Genomic DNA, 5921 nt, shown 5'->3' with positions numbered 1-5921 from the left:
ATTATGTTATACAATATATAACATACTATTATATATTAAAATATATAAAATTATACACACACACACACAGCTTCTCTTGAGAACCCTAATACAATCTACTTCCAATTACCCTACTGCACATAAGCCTGGACTTACCTAGCCACACAGGTATTTGTCAGAGAGCACAATATAAACTGTGTACCTCCCAATATTTTCTGAAATGTAGATGAGAGAGACAATATTTAGGGAAGTTTCCTTGGAAAAATCGTTACTGAATCTATTCACCTCCCAGATACGTTTCAAGTGCCCCAGGATGGAGACAGATTGGCAGACAGCAGCGGACGCTGCCATATCCTCTTGTCCACTTCACCCCCTCCCCACCTTCTCCTCCCCAGACTGCTTTCTTACAGCCGTCATAAGAAACAGGCCTGTGAAACTCACTTGTGTGACCTCAGTAAGACTGTGGTGGGGAAAATTGTTCATTGCATCATACAGTGTTTTCTTTACAGGGACTCCTGGGAACAATTCCTGTCTGGCTTCTGTGTGAACAACAGGTAGAATTTTCCTGAGCAATTGCTTTTTGTTTATCTCACAGACATTGTGAACTGCGTATCTGACGAGTTTCCTTTATTCCACTAGTGGTTACAAAGCTGCAGGCTGTGTGTCTGACCCACCAGTTAGTAACAGGTGTGCAGAAATGCAGTTTTTGCATTATTACCAGCTCTGTGTATTTTTTCCTTCTATCTGGTGTTGCCTCACTTTTAATTTATGATATCTTGTCATGTTTTATGTCCCATTGAAAGCCACCTGGAAGACGCTTTGTGAAATAAGATTTGGTTTACATTGACAAGAAGATAAGACGTGGAAGAGCTCCATGTCATGTGTTTCCATCTGTTTTCTTCAAATATTCAATTATGATCTCCTTTAACATCCTCCCACTGACAGACCCAAGGTTCAGGGCATGCAACTCAGAACTGCCACAATAACAATCAGAAAATAATTGGAAAACCCAAACAAAGTTGCTGAAAATATTGTGATGGTCCTGCCTCATTCTCGTGACCCACCTGAGGCAACGCCATTGAAATCACACAGCTTCTTGGCAGCCTAATACATCTGAACACTAATTGTAATGAAAAGAGTAAATAACACTACTGAATACTGAGGTGACATGTGGAGGTTTCCTGCGCTCTCCTGTGGTCTGCAAGCAACCTCGGGAAGCAGAAAGAACAGGTATTTCACTCTGCAGTGCTGCTAAGTGGCACGGATGAACTGTTGGCCCCTAGATGGGCTCTTTATGCCCAAGGATTTTCTAACTGCAGGAAATGGCTAAAATTCAAGAAGAGAAATGACAACATGAACTTCCAGCAAAGTGTGTGGAGAGACAGCTAGGAAAACAATACATGAACATACGTGTGGTATCATCAGTCCTCAAAGAAATGAAAAATAAAACTACAACGTGCTCCCATTACACACCTATTCAAATGCTAAAATTAAAAAGACCGACCATACTGAGTGCTGGTGAGGATATGGAACAACTAGAACTTTCAGAGACTGCTGGTAGGAATGTAAAATGGTACAACCATTTTTTCAAACAGCTCGTTGTTCTTTAAAGTTAACCATATATCTACCAGATGACCCTGCCATTCCACTTCTCATTCACTTTCATACCCAAGAGAAATGAAAGAACATGTCCCTACGAAGACTCACACATGCACGCTCACAGCAACTTCTTTGTAATAGCCAGAAACTGCCAACAACCCAACAGGTATCCATCAACAGGTAGATGGATAAACAAATAGTAGTATATCCATTCTATGAAATATCTCTTAGCAAAAAATAATAAATATTGTTACACACAATAACATAAGTATGTTGTAGGAAAGAAGGGTACACACTGCATGCTTCCATTTATGTAAAATTCTAGACCATGCAAGCTAATACGTATTGTCAGAAAGCAGATTGGTGGTTGCCTGTGACAGATGGGAGTGGGGAAGTCAGAAGGAAGTGATTATACATGGGAATGGAATTTTGGATGCCATGCGTATATTCAATATCAATGTCTTGATTGTGGTAATACTTTCACATATAAACATATTAAAACTGTATACTTTAAACATCACATCTCAGTTATAACTCAATAAAGCTATTTAGAATTTTTTTTTTTTTGAGAAGGAGTTTTGCTCTGTTGCCCAGGCTGGAGTGCACTGGTGCGATCTCAGCTCACTGCAACCTCTGCCTCCCAGGTTCAAGTGATTCTCCTGCCTCAGCCTCCCAAGTAGCTGGGATTACAGGCACTCGCCACCACGACCAGCTAGTTTTTGTATAGAAATAATTTTTTTAATGTTAAATAACCACAGCCACATGTAGTTAGTGGTTCCTGCACCAAACAGCACAGCTCCCACTTCTGCGCTGCTCCAAAAACTTGCTATTTGTGTTGGTATTAATACAAGCATGCTAATGTTCTAACAAGTTATGTTTTAGTTCTATGTGTCGCCCTCTGTCTCTAACCCCCACTCAAAGAGATCCTTTCTCATCTTTCTTGGAAAGTAGCATGAATTAGCAGAAATAATAGGAAGGCAAATTCAAGCTTAAAACACTTCCCTGATGGACTTTACTAATGGACTTATTTAACCAAAGAACAGACAGATTGTTCATTTTAGTGGAAAATTCCCATAAAGAGCAACTCTCTAATTTTACCCAGATGTACTAGTCAATCACTGGATATCCAAGAACCTTCCAGTTAAGATTACATGACAACCACATATCCAGAACCTAAGATAGTCCGTTTGCCTTAGCCCTAGTAATCTACAATTAAAAGACAAAGTTTGTTAGAGGGTAGTTGGAAAAGGTCACAGTTACAAATTCCAGCTATAGAACTTTGAGGTTTTGGTCTCGGTTTCTGCATGTATGAAATAGTTATACCAATGCCTGCCTAGCAGAATTACAGTTAAGATTTAACAAGATCATAGATGCAGGGCACCATCAAAGGAACAGAGTACTTTAAAAATATCTCTTTCCCTTACACAGCAAACCCTTCACCACAGCACACACTTTCTTCCCTTATCAAGGGAGAAGGAAGCATTGTTAGCCCAAGCTGCCCCATTTTGTAAATCTCTGCCATTTTGTAAATTCTGGTTAGAGCAGAAAATTCCACTGGGGCTCAGGCCATGAGACACATCCCGCCAGACAAGTCCCAGACTTAACTGCCTGACCCCAGGAAACTCCTTGCTTATCAGCAGCTGACCACACCACCCACCCCATCTCACAAGCCCAGACCTCTCCCACCTGGACCTATAATTACCACAGTTTGTAAGCAGGGGCAGGCTCCAGTGCTAGCTGGTGTCCCCCTCCGCAGGTCTTTGTTCAATACACTTGTGTTGCCATAGAGCTGCTTCCTTCCATTCCTTCTTTTCCCTTTCTCATCCTAACAAGTCTGAGCAGAGGCTTCTGTCATGCTTACCTGGAGCCAAAGCTTGTCATGCTGAGACCACTTCCCACCAGCAATGCACTGAAATGTGGCATTCTGCCCCACATTCACCTCCACGTTTTGGAGTCGCAGAAAATGAGGTGCTTTTCCTAAGAGGGAAACCAAAGAACACAGAAGAATGAGATTCAACAGCCTGCACCACTTCCCTGTTGGTGGATGGCAGCTCAGGATGGGCACTGGGCAGGGTGGAATTGGGACTTGAGAAGTGGCCCAGCTCAGCGAAGAGTTCACTGATCGTTTATTATGAATCTGGCACTGTTCGAACTTTACATGCAGTATCTCACTGAAACCTCACAAAAATCCATGAAGTGGACAGTATCACCATTTCATAGATCAGAAAATCAAGGCTCTGAGGGTTTACATCATTATTTGGCACAGACACACATCCAGAGGGTGAGGGAATCAGGACGTGAATTTAGATTTCTGTGTCCTATTACTAGCTGCTATGCAATGTTGCTCTGTGAAATTGGCACAAACATGCTTAGAATACACCCAAATTGATCATTCTTCTGGGGCTGGCATTGCACAAAAGGTGAAACTACGACACCAAAAGTTAGAAGAAAAATTGGGGGGCAGGAGCAGTGTAGACATTCATGATAGGTGATGCTTCCCTGCAACCTCAAGAAGCAAAAAAAGAAAGCTGTAGTGAAGCACCTTTGGGCCTGATACCTGTATGCTTGGCCTGGGTGAGGATGCTGATGAGGAAGACAAAGAGCGGAAGAGGGAGGAAAAGAGAAGGAAAGCACTAGTAGCTGTCATTCTTAGTGCTTGCTATGTGATAAGTACCACATGAAGTGTCTCTCTGCAGTAACTCACCTAACCCAAAGCAGTCAGTAGTGTTATTTTCTCTATTTCACAGTGAATGAACGGAGGCACAGAGAACTCTAGAAATCTGCCCAAAGTCACAAGACCCCAGAATCTTACTCTGTGATGGTGCTTTCTGAGCATGAGAGGGGGCATTGATTCTAGGGACTGGACATAACAGGGAAAAGGTCTTTCAAAAATGAAAATCAGAGTGTGTACGAGCAGACACTCTTCGTATTAAGTCTACGTTTTATATTGAGTAACCTGGGTCCATCTCTTTCCTTTTTTGTGGAGAAGGGTTCTCACCTACCTGCACTCTACAAATAATAACATAAGTAACAGCTCTCCGTCGGCTGATAACTTGTATCTAGAAGGATTGGTTTCTTCATCGAGGCACAATGAAGAATCTCTATGCCATCAATCAAATCGGTGACGAACTGGGACCACCCCCAGAATGGAAACAAATGGAGAGTTAGGAGAGGATCAAGGAGGTTTAACAGGAGGCTTTGGCCATCTTTCTAGAGGGAGTCAAATACACAGAGAGACAAATAGTAACAATAATGTCATTTGCTGAGAGCTCCTACAATGCCAGGTACTATGATAAATGCTTTGCATCCTCTATCTAACTTAACTTCATGACATTCCTATAAAGCAGACACTATTATGATTTCCCTGTTAGGTAGAAATCAAGGCTCAGCAAGTTTAATGTGCTGAAAGCTACACAGCACTAGTGAAAGACAGGAAGAGAATTGAATCCAGGTCCACTTTAGCCCGACTCAGCATTTAACAAGCAGCTTTGCTCTCTTGCCTCCTGGGCACTGGGAATGAGGATGGTGTCTCCAGATAGACTCCAGGGTCTGCAGAAGGTGCTCCCAGTCAGGGCTGTGCTGCTGGTTCAGGTTTCTTTCCATGCTCCCAAATATTGTATTAAAAGTGACCCCTTTCCTTGCTATTTTTCCTTGATTTGAACTATTTGGTCTACCTATCTGTGTCAGCCCCTATAAAGCTCAGCAAAAGCCAAGAATCTTGGAACAATTAGGCAGACTTCTTGGGAGAGCACTGGGCAGGGTGGAATTGGCACTTGAGAAGTGGCCTGGCTCAGTGAAGAGTTCATGTATCACTTAGGATGACTCTGACACTGTTTGAAGAACTTGACACGTCGTATCTCACGGAAACCCCCAGAAAAATCCAGGAAGTGGGCAGTATCTCCATTTCCCCAATGTACTTTTGCTCAGGTTTTTAAACTAATGATAGGAGCTCAGAGACCCCCTCAGGCTACCTTTGAACCACCATGGCTGGCGTGGTGTCAAGGACCCAAGGCCCAGGGAAAACCACTTCTATGGGCTTTTCAGAGTTGAAAATTCCTGCATCTAGTCAACTTGACAAATGCCATGCTGCTTTGATTGTCCGAAATTGTTTCCTTTTGGCTCTCCTGTATGATTTTATAAAGTTATTTTTGGAACTATCAGTTCAAGTCAATTCTTGAAGTGGAAATACAGTGAACCTTGTAAGTCTGTTCATACCACAGGTTTAAAGGGGGAGTGAACACATCCACCCCAGGTGGGAAGGGAGTGCAGAGTCTTAGCTCCAATGCTGGGAAACTCTGTGTTTGGTTTTACAAAGAAACGCTCTTCCCTTACCCTTCAAGAAA

General features: G+C 42.5%; 1 protein-coding gene across 1 annotated transcript in view; it reads right to left on the bottom strand.

Annotated features, from left to right (window-relative positions):
- The window catches only part of PTPRT (protein tyrosine phosphatase, receptor type, T), a 714397-nt gene extending 710854 nt beyond the window's left edge, over positions 1 to 3543 (bottom strand). Inside the window, exon 1 of the mRNA XM_011929203.1 lies at positions 3440 to 3543. The gene's annotated coding sequence lies outside the window, so the exon portion shown is untranslated. The remainder of the gene's footprint in view (positions 1 to 3439) is intronic.
- Between the last annotated feature and the right edge of the window lie 2378 nt (positions 3544 to 5921).

This window comes from Colobus angolensis, unplaced genomic scaffold (assembly GCF_000951035.1).
Source record: "Colobus angolensis palliatus isolate OR3802 unplaced genomic scaffold, Cang.pa_1.0 Scaffold8, whole genome shotgun sequence".
NCBI lineage: Eukaryota > Metazoa > Chordata > Mammalia > Primates > Cercopithecidae > Colobus > Colobus angolensis.
This window is presented reverse-complemented; position numbering and strand designations above follow the sequence as displayed.